Here is a 13,420-nt window from a genome sequence, read left to right as displayed (position 1 = left end):
CCCTCAATTTTCATGTGTGAACCTGTGAAATTCCAATTTCTTGGCAAAAAACCCCCAAAACAACACACACACAAACCACAATCATGGCTGTCACCGCAGCATGGGGGGAGGGGGCGAGGGACCACCACTGGGAGATGCGGAACAACAGATCGTACTCAGACCAACTGCAGCCTTGAGAGTCACAAATTATAATGCCATGCAAAACAACATTCCAAGCGAAGAAAAGGAGACAAGCAATTACAGGGAGCGAGCGAGTGATGGCTGGCTGGATGTTTTTTTTTTTACCCCTTCTTTCAAGCACCCTCCAGCAAATGGCTTAGTCAAACCTCGACGGCACGAGCACCTCCTGAAAAACATTCTACCAAACAGACGGGCTTGGCCTTCATTTGATTTACTTTTCTATGGCAAATCAACAGTCCTATAGAAATAGAAGTAGCAGGTACAGACAGAAAATAATCTGAGTGAGCCCTGAGGGGGAAGGAGCATTTCAATATTGTACATGCTGATCCATGACAATGAAATCAAACAGGGACAGGGGAAATCCTGTAGTGTTTGGCTAGACCCACACAACCTGCTTTCAATTAAAGATAAGCTCTGCATTTTGGGCCTTGTTGCAGCCTTGTGAAAGCAGCTGACAGAGATTACTGCAGATCTTGAATGATTAGGCCCAAAGAAGTAAATGAAGGTTTGCACACAGCCATAGGAATCACTCTGTCATTTTGATGAAAAAAACTAAAGGTGAGAAAGCAAAAGGTATGAGTGATTGAGCCTAAATTTTGGAATATTTTTTTTGTATCTGTGTTGGTAAAAATGATTGAGAGGTTCCAGTACTCACCTCTGGAGACAAATTGTGCTATTATAGTGTTTGAGCTTTGAATGGACACTTTGAGAATGGACAAAAAAATTGTGACGTAAATGCTTGTGAAATAACCATGCAATATTTAAGAACCAGGGTAAAATGCTGACCGAAAACATCATTAAACTTTGCACAAGGTCTTTCAAAACATCTTTATTATTCAATTACTGCATTTTATTGCTGGAACCTTTTGGGGGAGATCCCCCATATTCTAAGCATTTATTAGATATAGTTCCTGCATTAGTAACACAAGAAACTGTATATGGAAGGGGAGCTGTCTGTGGTGCTGACTGTTTAGGCGCTGCATGAAATAATGGACGTAATATAAATCTGGAACAACACAGAATAAATGCAATGACGCGATCAACACACACACACACACACACACACACACACACACACACAGTTCCTCAAATCCAACTATATGGTCATATTCTCAATGGTTTTTCTTAGTATATCTCTCACCCACACACTTCTGTGCTCTCATATGCAAATTCTGTGTACTCCACCTTTGTTTTTGTTACACACACACACACACACAGGAGCCACAGAGCCATTCATAGCCATCACAGATGCTTTCACTTTCACTACACCAACGCAATTGCTCAGCCATAATGCCGGAAACCAATATATTCTCACAACTACAGTGTTCCCCAGACAATTTAACGCATGGATTTATGTTTGTGCTGACAGTAGGAATTTATCCTTCATACAGTAACAGATTATTTTATCCAAAAGGAGAAGACATCATTTGATTTGAAAATCAAAGCCTTTGGCCGATACTAGCCTGGACAATCTCACATTAATTAAAGCTTGCCCGCAGCCTAATCGCCAGCCCCAGGGCAGCATAGTGTGAATTTAGCTTTGCATTTGGAGCAGTGGCAATTTATATATTTATATATATATACACATACACACGCCTCTCTCTCTCTCTCTCTCTCTCTCTCTCTCTCTCTCTCTCTCTCTCTATATATATATATATATATATATATATATATATATAAGATAATAGAGGCGTGTGTATAGATATAAATATATAAATGCAAAAAATATATATATATGACTGCAAAAAATACATCCAATCTGGTTCACTGACAGCATGCTGCAGTAGTAATGCAGGGGCTTACATGAGAGCCCTTCGGCCTTGTGGTGGCAGAGGGAGGATGAGCATCCTGGCCCTTAAAAATATTGCAGCTGGTTGACAGGATTGCAGTTACACTTGAGAGAAAGGATTTGAGATCAAATTTTTGTTCAGTTCAGCAGCTGTGCAATCAACCTTACCTGTCATACTTCTTATTTGCAGAGGCTATTATACTTCAGGAGAAAAGAAGAAGAAGAGTTGTAATGCTCTGAAAATGATTCAATAACCAGCACCAAAAGAGTGAAGCAAAAACAAACCACTATCTAGTCAGAAGAGACAACAGAGACAAAAGATCAAAGTAACCCACCGGGAAGTAGAGAACAACAGACACATGTACTGTACAGATGGAGTTGGCGCGCAAGCCAGGGAGTCAGATGGAAGAACAGGGAGCAATTGGAGAGGGGGAAGGCAGCGTTCGAGGTGGCTAATTAATTTGAGAGACAAAGCTGACCTTTATGGCAGACTGCTCTGATTCTTCTGCGGCTGGTGTGATTTTCAGTAAAGCTACTGTGACAAACAAAGAAAAAAATTTTGCAAAGCGGAAAAATGAGGGAAATGGAGGCCAACTGGGCCAAAAAATACGACATTCATTTCAGGTTTTGTCATGAAAAAAACAGAGAGAATTGTATAAGGAAGATGGGTGGGAGAGATTAGCGCATGGATATGGGTGAGATATGGGAAAGAATGAACGGCGACAACAAAGTGCTGTGTGAATATCCATGTGGCACAGCCGCTGGCAGAGGAAGCCATTTTCAATTACTTTACTGATACATTTGTCTAGGAAAATCTGTCCACCTATATATCTTCCCTCTCCGGCACTCCTCCAAAGCTGGAGGCACTCATCCGGCTCCGACTTACAAAAGGTAAGCCAAGGTCTGCAATAAAGTAGCCAGACATGCTGACCATCTATCAGCAGCAGATCAAACCACTATAATCTCCTCCCACGGGTCGGGGAAGCATTGGCCCTAAGTGCCAACTACTGCCACGCTCCTCCCCTTCTTTCTGATCCTTTCAGGTTTGAAAGAAGCCACATGCTTAGAGCACTATACTTTGACGATAGAGACATTGACTCCGCAGAAAATTTGCTGTCCCTTGGTGTCTAGGTGGAACAGCAACTGTGTGACCCTCAAAACCATACCTCTCATAATGATCAGAGATTTCCAAATACCTCCCCGACCACAAATCCAATCCAATCCTCCCACTACCAACAACAGAGTGAGTCAGTGTGATGTTGGACATTTATGTTTCAGGGAATCACATGCTCTGATGCGATTAAAATAGGAAATCCTCATTATGTCCATAACGAAGATATCACAGCAGACAAATGTTCACATCAAGTCATTCCACTCCAAAGTTAGTGGGATGCCCCGGGGCCGTCACATCAGGTGGATCAGGACTCCATAAAAACAGAAACACAGCACACAGACATGGCTGCTGCATTAATGTGGACATTTACTTTACCTTGTGTTACCTTGTGTTTTTTACGTGTGTTTTGGCCCTTGTGTTGTTTCTTTTATGTTTAGTAATAAGTCCCTTTGTTCATTATGTCCCGTCTCTGCGGTTCCTTCCCCCATCAGCCCTCAGTTGTGACAGTTAGGGTTAGAGTTATGGTGTTGTGGGTGTGCACATCCTGAGGTCCTGTGCAGGACCTTCATAACAATTCCATGTGAATTTCAGAGCTGGTTAATGTTCTCCTGACATTCGGCAGACACGTCCATCAGACTTCCTGACAGAGAAGCACAATTCATCATGTTCCCATGGCTGCAGAGTTCACTCACGGTGAGCTCTACAACACTCCATCTGACACTTGGCATCAAGATGCTTGGTGACATGAGGCTTGACCATGTGGAAACCCATTTCAGCACACAGCCTTTGTGTTGAGGTTAATGCCTGAGATATTCTGCAACTCTATTGATTCAACAGAGTGTCAGCGACTTTTATGCACTATAGTCCCAGCATTTGGCAACCCACACTGTCACTTTCTAGAGTCTGCTGGGATTCTGTTGTTCCTAAATGCTTTCACTAAGCAATAATGCCAGATATAGTTGAGCATGGAGAAACTGCATCACTAGGTACTTAACTTGTAAACCAAAGGGGTTCTCTTTTTCTGATTTTTTTCCCCTACAAGTGGCACATAGTTAATAATCAGTAGCATGTTTACTATGAAGGCTTACCATGTCAAATGCATTTCCACAATTTACAGTTACATTTATGACATTTAGCAGACACCCTTATCCAGAGTGACTTAAAATCAGTAGTTACAGGGACAGTCCCTTTGTCAGTGACAAGTAGGTGGGGTTTGAATATGTTTCAAACTAGGTTACTACCACAATAAATAAATAGAACATGCCACCAGGATATCACTATTGCCTTATTTATTCATTTAATCTTTAACTTTACATTACAGGAGAGTCACTCTTTAATATTTATTTAGACTTTATTTTGTTTAATTAAAAAGGAAAAACACAGGCACATAAGTGATATTAAAACACACACAGATGAAATGGATCTTATCCTCTTTTCATCTCTCTAATGTTCTTTTTTTTTTTAAAGGTCTTCTGGTTCAAACTGCTGTCTCTTATCTTTTCTTTTCTTCTTTTTTTCTCCAGCCACTATTTCTCTACAGGATATGGAATATGTATGACTGACAATAAATTTGGAGCTTGAATCCACTCACTGCCACAGGAGAGTTATATTTCACATATGTATTGGATTCTACAACCTAATTTTAAATAGTTTCAAAGTCAAGTAAAGCAAAGAACATATTTACACTGTATATCAAAAAGAAAGCTGTGTTGCATAAGGTCTCTAAAAACTCAAGTTGAATGTAACTTCAATAGCCATTACACATCATGAAAACCATTGCAACTCATATATGTCCACAATGGTCCATGAAAGTGGCTCTAATAACGGACCACAGGCTGGAAAAAAATGGAAACGGCTGGATAAACTCCAACCCTTGTGATCACGGAGGTGCATTTAAGAGAGTGATTATCTAAACAGTGACTCTCCAGGACTTTTATCACGGTGGTGGGTCCAATGGCAAGCAGCCTCCTGTCATGCTAGACTGCACCTGCAATGGTCTCACATTTCAATCACACAAGGGATCAGGGAAGCGCCGGAGGAGGCAGAAACGTGAGACACGTATAATAGTGACGAATACATTAAACGCTTCATGGAAATAGTTTCTAAGGCCATCCTTTCTTCAGCTGCACACTGTTGACTGCTGGTGGGGATCTGCAGACATTTGAAGATATTAAGCAACCACTGTTTGGTCAAGATGGAGTGCTTTAGGTGGAGATGGAGCTAATATGTTTCCTCCCACTGGGTATTTCCCTTGTATGATTGTGCTCTAGCTTCCAAGGTAATCAGTCTGCTTTGTTGGCTTGGATGCTCTCTGTCCAAGGGCAAAACTGGACAGTTAAAGTGAAAGTGAATTGAGCAGTGTGTTGGGGATGGTGCTTTGCTCAGTGGCACCTCAGAGGCACCTTGGCAGAACGGGATTCGAATCGGCAACCTTCTCATTACGGGGCCGCTTTCTTAACCGCTAGGTCACCACTGCCCCAGTTGCAGGTGCCATCAGTCAGTGTTTGCCCCTTTGTGTGCCCAGTGACCTTGGGTGTGGGGCATGTTGAGTGTGTTGAGCTCCTGTCACATTCTATTCACAGGTGAAACTCAACTCACGCACAACAAATCACACTTGGGCTAATGATGAGGGAGCACATTTAGGCTCATTAGCAGCATTAAAGACAAAACATGTTCCCCCTTCCTCTAGGGATATAAAGACATTTGTAGAGAGATCAGACAGTTTACGTTCTACATTTACATTTATGGCATTTGGCAGAAGCCCTTATTCATATCCATAATTTGCACAAACAATGACTTGAGACTTTAATCGGACTTGGATGTTGTGACTTATGAGTCTAACAATATTAATTTTATGGAATAATTATGTAACCAACGCTAAAAAAAAACAAGGTAAAGCTACATGTAGATTACATTTACATTTTACAGTATTACAGGGACAGTCACCCTGGAGCAACTTAGGGTTAAGTGTCTTGCTCAGGGACACAACAGTAGTAAATGGGATTTGAACCTGGGTCTTCTGGTTCATAGGCGAGTGTGTAACCCACTAGGCTACTACCACCCTGTGGTAGATTATAGATTATAGGAACAATATAGAAGCTATATGGTTCCACTCCCGATGTTACTGTTTCATTTGATTAATACTTCTTATTTTGCCTGTAAGTACCGGTGCCGATGTCAAATGTCAGATCACACTATGCTGCATGCTGCCTGTATAGAGTCACTAGTTTGAATGAGAGGTGATGGGCTTCTTTAGCATTCACAGTGCACCCTGAGTGAAGCTATTTAGGATGCCAGTAGATAGTCTGCATGGAACAGACGTGTAGGAGCGCTAATCAAGATAGGAAGCAAACCACTGCCATGCTGAGCCCCGAAGTCTCTTCAGGATAGACATGGTAGTCTTGTATGAGTAGTTTACTGTATCAAATGCTGCAGAGAGGTCGACGAGAATAAGAACAGATGAGAGTTTTGCTGATCTGGCCATGGTGCTTCTCAGAAACAGCCAGAAGGGCCATCTCAGTAGAATGACCCACTCTGTAGCCAGACTGGCTGGAATCTGAAGTTGTTTTGAGAAAGATGAAGTGACAGCAGATTGAAGACACAGTGCTGAGGAATTTATATTTCATGCAAATCTATATTTTGACAATTTTTTTTACACTACATATCTGTAGTTGTGCACAAACGGATAATTTCACCAAATCAAGGCAAATATTTGATGTTTTACAAGGAAGAAAACGTAAAAAAATAGTACCCACTGAGCATGTGGAGAAATGTATGTTTCTATGGTGGTGAGGACTGTTCAGTACTATGTCCGATTTCATTTAAACACACATGCATGGATAGCAACACAGAGGAAGAATCGGGAAGATCAAATAAATAGATGCAAAACAAAGGGACTCCCAGTCCCCTGGGTGCGATACGGATTTGTGTGCTCTCCTCCAGCACAGCACTAACCAGCAGAAATTCAATAACAAGCACAGTGATATGGAGCGAGAATCCTCCAGACAATCATCGCACTCCATCAGACATGAATTTAAGGGGAAAAAAAGGAAGGGGGGCATAAACGTAGAGAACGACGGGGGGGGGGGGGGGGGGGCACAGCAGCCCTCACCAAACAGGTAAATAAACCATGAGCAGAGCAGTTTGGTATGAGGGAGAGAGTCGCAACAAACAGATGGAACAAATATCGATTTCTGGCATGGCTGCATTCAATGGACTGGTGGAGGGAAACCAGGAACAGGGTTGAACCAAATCTCAACTCAGTGCAACATTTCAAGGCACTGGTGTCCATGATCTATATGTTCGGATTGCAAAAAATGCATTAAAGCTGAATGGGGACATTAAACCTGGGTGCAGAGGGTCATCGTACTGTACTTGGTAGACGTGATGTTTCACAGCGAGACTGAGCCATGTAGCTGTGATCCATTGAAATGAAAGTCTGGTAATGCTTTTTATTACTACATTGCCATTGTTTAGTTGTCATAAATTGTCAAAAATGGTTGGAAATACATATATTTCAGATTACTCCTTTTAGGTCTAGAATAAACGTTTAGGTATAACGTACACAACTGAAAAGAACTAAGCCAAAGTCAAACATATGCCAAGTATAAAACATTGGCCAGCTATTATCTGCACACACTTGGTGCTCATACTAATTATAAGATTTACACCAGCCTACAAACAGCAAAGAGAGACTACTTCACCAATTTTCCGTAATTGCCTGTTAGGGCGAATCCCCCGAGGTCCTTGCACACCTGACAAGAGTCCCCACAGCGCTGATTGCAGGCCACGCCCGTCTCGACTCCCCGCATCTGTAGTCCGCACTATTTAAGATGTTCTGCATTCGGTTTTCCGGGTTCTAATATTGCACCAAGAACCACATAAAGCGAACAGAGATGCTGCTGCCATGCAGCTGCTCATGTTGATCTTGTTTTATTTCTGGTGTTGGTCAGAGTGGTGTAACTATGGGTTGTGTAATAGTCTTGTGTTTATGTTTCAGGTTCGGTGGAGTGAGTGTGAAGAGTCCACCCCCCATTTACTAAAGTTTGGTCCTGTATATTTGTTTGTTCCTGTGGAATATTTGTATATTTGTATATTTGTTCCTGTGGAATATTTGTATATTTGTTCCTCCCCTCTCAAGTCTCACTCAGACTTTGTAAACCACTCCCTCTGTAGTCTTATAAAAATTAAGACGTTGTTGAATGCAGTGAGTGAAAATGTGAGTGTGTTCTAACTTTTCGTTTTTAAGGTAAATGGTCACTCACAGGTCACTCACAGGCCTTTAGCCAAGAGTATCATGCACATCTATGCAGGAGCAGGAATGCACAGCAGAACACTGACCAGGGCATCATCTTTCCCTGAGAAAACTGACTCAAATGCACCCACAAATGATCTACATTCCGTGGTCCAGTTCTGTTTCCATTGTAGGAACTTTCAGATTTGCATCGACTTTCAATGCATAAGTTTGCTGGCTGCATATTTTAACCTGTGCAATGCAGGATGCATAGCGAGCACAGAAAATGAAGCATAGCTGGATGATACATGAAACAGGACAAAGACAAGACTATTTCTTTTTGGAATTTTGTTATTTCAGACCTGCATTCATCTGCAAAGAAAAATCCTGTCTGTCAAGGCATAATTAATTTATTTAGAATTTATCATCTTTGCTCGCTTCACAGTGAGTTGTAAACAGGGTTTTGTAGAGTGTTGCTTCATGTTGCTATTAATTTTCACCTCTCTACTTACATTCAGTTCTTAAATGCTTTTTTAATGTAGGTGTCTGATTTAAGAACATAAATAACATGTAATAAAACCTTTGCCCACAATATATGCAAAAAAACAGATATAAGCAAGTGGCCAATAACTTGTAAAAAGTGAACATGAATAAAGTTAAAAAAAAAAAAAAAAAAAAAACTGGTTAAGCTTGAGTTAATGCACCATGCACAAATATATCTGACTAGTGACTAATTGTTTATAAACTGATTAAATTGAATTGCACAGTTGTTGTGCATCTTCAGTCGTAATAGCTGAAGAGAAATTAATTTACCATGAAGTGTTATTTCAAACAATAAAAGTAAATTGAGGCTAATAAACTGCTACTAGCCCTTTCAAGGTCACTGTGTGAGGTGCAACACGTGCTGGTCAACACGTGCTGGTGCAACACGAGCTAGAGCACTTACACTTCCAGATCAAAATCTAATGTATCCATTTATCCTTATTACAGTTCTGTATAAGCCACCCGGATCTGAGCTCTTGTCAGAGTCTTCTGACCTTCTCTCAGAGAAAGCAATCATTCCAGACTACGTGATAATGCGATAATAGATTGTAATACTCAGAAAGATAATGACAGTCGTGCCTTTCAAATGTGCTTGATTCCACTGGCTTTTGCGTAAAATATAAATGCATCCTACGCTCTTGCAAAAAGGCAGAATTCTAGCATCTTCAGGAGATTGCTTTCTTCTCTTAGTGCATTTTAAATGGTTTGTAGCAGATTCTCCCCCATGGGTGATAGTTCCTGCCAATTATCTTGTGACCTTTTAAGTTCACCACTGGCCCTCTTCACTTTTCATAGCCTCTCCATAAAATTTCATATTGATTGCATCTCCAAAGATTAAATAATAGTAACTCACAAACCATTTTTTCACTGTGCAGTCATTTACAGCATTTACCAGACTGCCGTCCTTAGCATCAGATATATACAACTAGTTAGAACAACTTGACAAAAATACCATAGAAATAGACACAGGAATAAAATATAAATTGAAAGTTAGGCTAGTTTAATATCCAGGAGCTTTTACTGAAACGAACAGCTAATTTAATTGTCCTGGAAAATAACTTTTTAATATACAGCCTAATAAATAAGATTAATGACCAACTTTACAAGAACCTCTAACAGAACTCTGTTTTCTAGACACTATAACAGGTTTCAGTAGATCTAGGAGCCAAATGTCTCTCTCATTCATCTCAAACTAATGTTGTCCCCAGAGGTCAGAAGACCTCGTGAAACATGTTGTGGTTGTTTAACTTGACGTCCCATGAGTCACATAATGCCGTTGACATCAGCTGCAGGGTAACACTCCAGCAATGTGTCTTCGGTGCTGAGTAATGCCACCCCTCTCCTCTGCATGTCCAGGAGACCGGAACTTCAGATTCTTTAAACCGTGCAGCGCTGTGTAATTGAGAAGGTGCGGAGATGGCAGCTGACAAGCCAAACAAAGCCACTGACTCCATTATACTCCTGATCCAATTTAAATTGGAATGTGTAATTGCTGCAAATGATCCAGTCGTAATGGCTAAAGGCACAAAGCATATTAGAGGCCATTGTGGCTGTTTTATTATCTTTTATTGTAGGGCTGAATTTTAAATCAGGTGTTATTTAAAGATGAAATGGAGTCATTCCGCAGCTAAGAGTAAAGTTAAGCACACTAAAGCTGTGCTACTATGTGTTGTTTGATGGGCCTTTACCTCGATTTCCTGTGCAGTGAACCTCTGGAGCCTCAAGGTGAAGCCACAGATGAATGAAACATGGCGGCTGATGCTCTCTGTCTCACGCTTGCAAATGAAACCCAATGCAATGCAGAAAATCAGACCTCCCTTTAGTCCATTATTCTATCTCCCTCTAGAGAGTACCTCAACACCCCCCCCCCCCAACAGACACACACACACACACACACACACACTTCACTCCACTACAGCTTTAAAGAAAGTTGTTGAGAATTAATCAGCAACCGCTTACAGACCCATTTCTACAGCCCCAGATGGAACATGGGGAACACAGTGCTTAATTAGGAAGACCACTGAGGCGATGCTGTTTCCACAACTAGTGATGTGCAAAATGATTCTTTTCAGTGACTTGATTCATTTAGTTCAGTTCACTAAAATGATCCAAATGAGGTCACTGAATCATTCAACAACAACAAAAATAATACCAATAATAGTAACTGCAGTGTATTATGGACAGCCTTGAAGTAAGAAGCTGCACAAAACAGAATGATCCTGACTGAAAGCCTCAGTGAACTGAAGAACTGGCATGGATTACTGAGAACAGAGTGTTAGCATTCAGCATATTATTACATTAGTAGAATAACTAACTTTAAAGGATGCGCTGAATAGAGAAAGTATTGCAGCACGTGAAGACCATTGTCAAGTTGTTATTACTGTTGTGTTGCTTGTACATGTTGTGATGTTTCCTGATTAGACAGTATTGCTAATATGCACTGAAGAAAAAAGTATCCAGTATACAGTATCAGTATGCATGTCCATGATATGGCCTTGCATGTTGCTCTTATTGGGGGTGGAGAGGTTGTTACCATGGAAACACAATCTTACGTAAAGGATGCAGAGCTCACTGCCTTTGATTTAACTGTCCTCAAAGCAATTGATTAGTAAACTTGTAACAGAAGCAGTAAAGGTGCATCAAGATAAAAAAAACATGAGAATTTCTGTACACTGCCAGTCCTTAATCAAAAACCATGTGATGCATCATCCAAAAAGCCAGGTGTTCCAAAGGCAACAGGGCTCTGACAGTCAGCCAGAAATACAGTGTCACACTTTGCTCATAATTAAGCACATTACAGATTGATTATGAAAAATGACAATAAATCTGAAAACAGCTGCTGTCAAGGTGCTTGCATTTGAACCCGCAACCCTTCGATTATGAATTCCTTACCCACTAGGCTGCCACAACCCACCGACCATGGATATTGGGACTATGAGAGCATCTGCTGATTATGTCTAAGAAAAAATTAGCTCTGACATTTTTAGCTGTGGTCTGGACAGTTTTTTGTGAAATGTCTAAAGATGTACAAAGATACTGTAAGGTGGTCTTTTATCCACTTCTACTTGGCATTTTGTAGTCTTCCTTATGATGAGAGGCTCAGAATTAAACAGCAGGGCAGACCAATGCCAATGACTGATTTGGTGCAAAAATCCAGAAAAAGCTCATGATGAACTGGCTGACTTGGAGTTCTGTGACAAAAATCTACTGTTGGCCTCTTGATGAAAATGGAATTGGAATGGGATATGTTGTTTGGGCAATGTGGGTTTTGGTGATCTTGTTTTGTGCACAAAATTGGTCAGATTTCCCCTGTCTGAAAGACTAGCATCCACCAGTCACATTTATAATAGTCAGTTGTCATTTCTGTCAGGATTGACTGCAGCTGGGCTCATCACCGGTGGCCAATCCTTATGGTGCACTAAAGCCGAATATTTCCGCCCCTTTGGAAGGGACGACCTTTTTGTGGACTCTCTGCACGAACTTGACCTGGTTTTTGTTAAACGTGTATTTTTGAGTTCTGGCAATCGCCACACGCCTGCGGGTTTGTTTGTGTTGTTCCCCTTTATTTTCCGTTTTTGGCCACCGCACCATTGTTTATTTGTATTTATTTATTGTTTATTAATAAAACCCCTTCCCAGCATGTCGAGCGGTTTCTCCCCGATAAGCCATGGAGCGTGGTGCCGCATGAGGACGTCAACCCCGTGATAGTCCACGAAACCCGGAAACGACAACATCGGCGGGAGAGGGGGCGGAGCTAAGACGATGGCGTCTGCAGCAGTGAGGAACTGACATGGGCAGAGAGCGTAGAGGATGCGAACCCCACGATCTTCGCCATGTCGAGCCAGGAACTCTGCGCTCTGCAGGCCAGGCTCCCCGTGGGCTGGGATGACACGGACGACGACGATGAGAGCACGGGAGACGTGAGTTGGGCTCCGCCCATCGCGCCCGTCCACGATCGTCGCAAGGTCTGTGGGGATCCACGTCACTTCCAGGGGTGTAAGCGACGACAACGACGGCGTTCCTCCAATGAGGAGATGGGCAGGCTCCAGCCTGAATGGCCAGAGTACTGCCCATGGGAGCTGATCGCGCCATGGGTCCAGGATGTCCGCAGGGTGGACGACCCTCGGAGTCACCAGTCCCAATCTCATTCAATGAGACGATAAAGCACATTAGTTACATGTATGGCAGTTCTTAGCTCAGGCTTCTATGTAGATGTATTGTTTATGTTTGTAATGATTCTTTGATTCTACAACTTTGCCAGCAGGATCGTGCAGCGAGAGGGGCTGCACGTGCCCAGAAGGCACCACCCAGGGGTGCAGTGAACGGTCGCCGGAGGGTTCGGGACTGCCTCCCTGTGGGGTGCAGGGAGGGGAGCTGGTCGCACTGTCAGCAGGTTTGTTTTCGTTCTCCCTTTTTTTCCCCCTGTTTTTGGCCCTCACACTGTTTTCCTTTGTGTTGTTAATAAAATCCCATTCCCATAATGTCCCCCTCTGCGCTTTCGTCCCCTGTCAGCTCGCGGATGTGACACCTTGTCTTGTCTGTTTTGCGCGAACGTGGATGT

This window comes from Denticeps clupeoides, chromosome 1 (assembly GCF_900700375.1).
Source record: "Denticeps clupeoides chromosome 1, fDenClu1.1, whole genome shotgun sequence".
In the NCBI taxonomy this organism is placed as follows: domain Eukaryota; kingdom Metazoa; phylum Chordata; class Actinopteri; order Clupeiformes; family Denticipitidae; genus Denticeps; species Denticeps clupeoides.
This window is presented reverse-complemented; position numbering follows the sequence as displayed.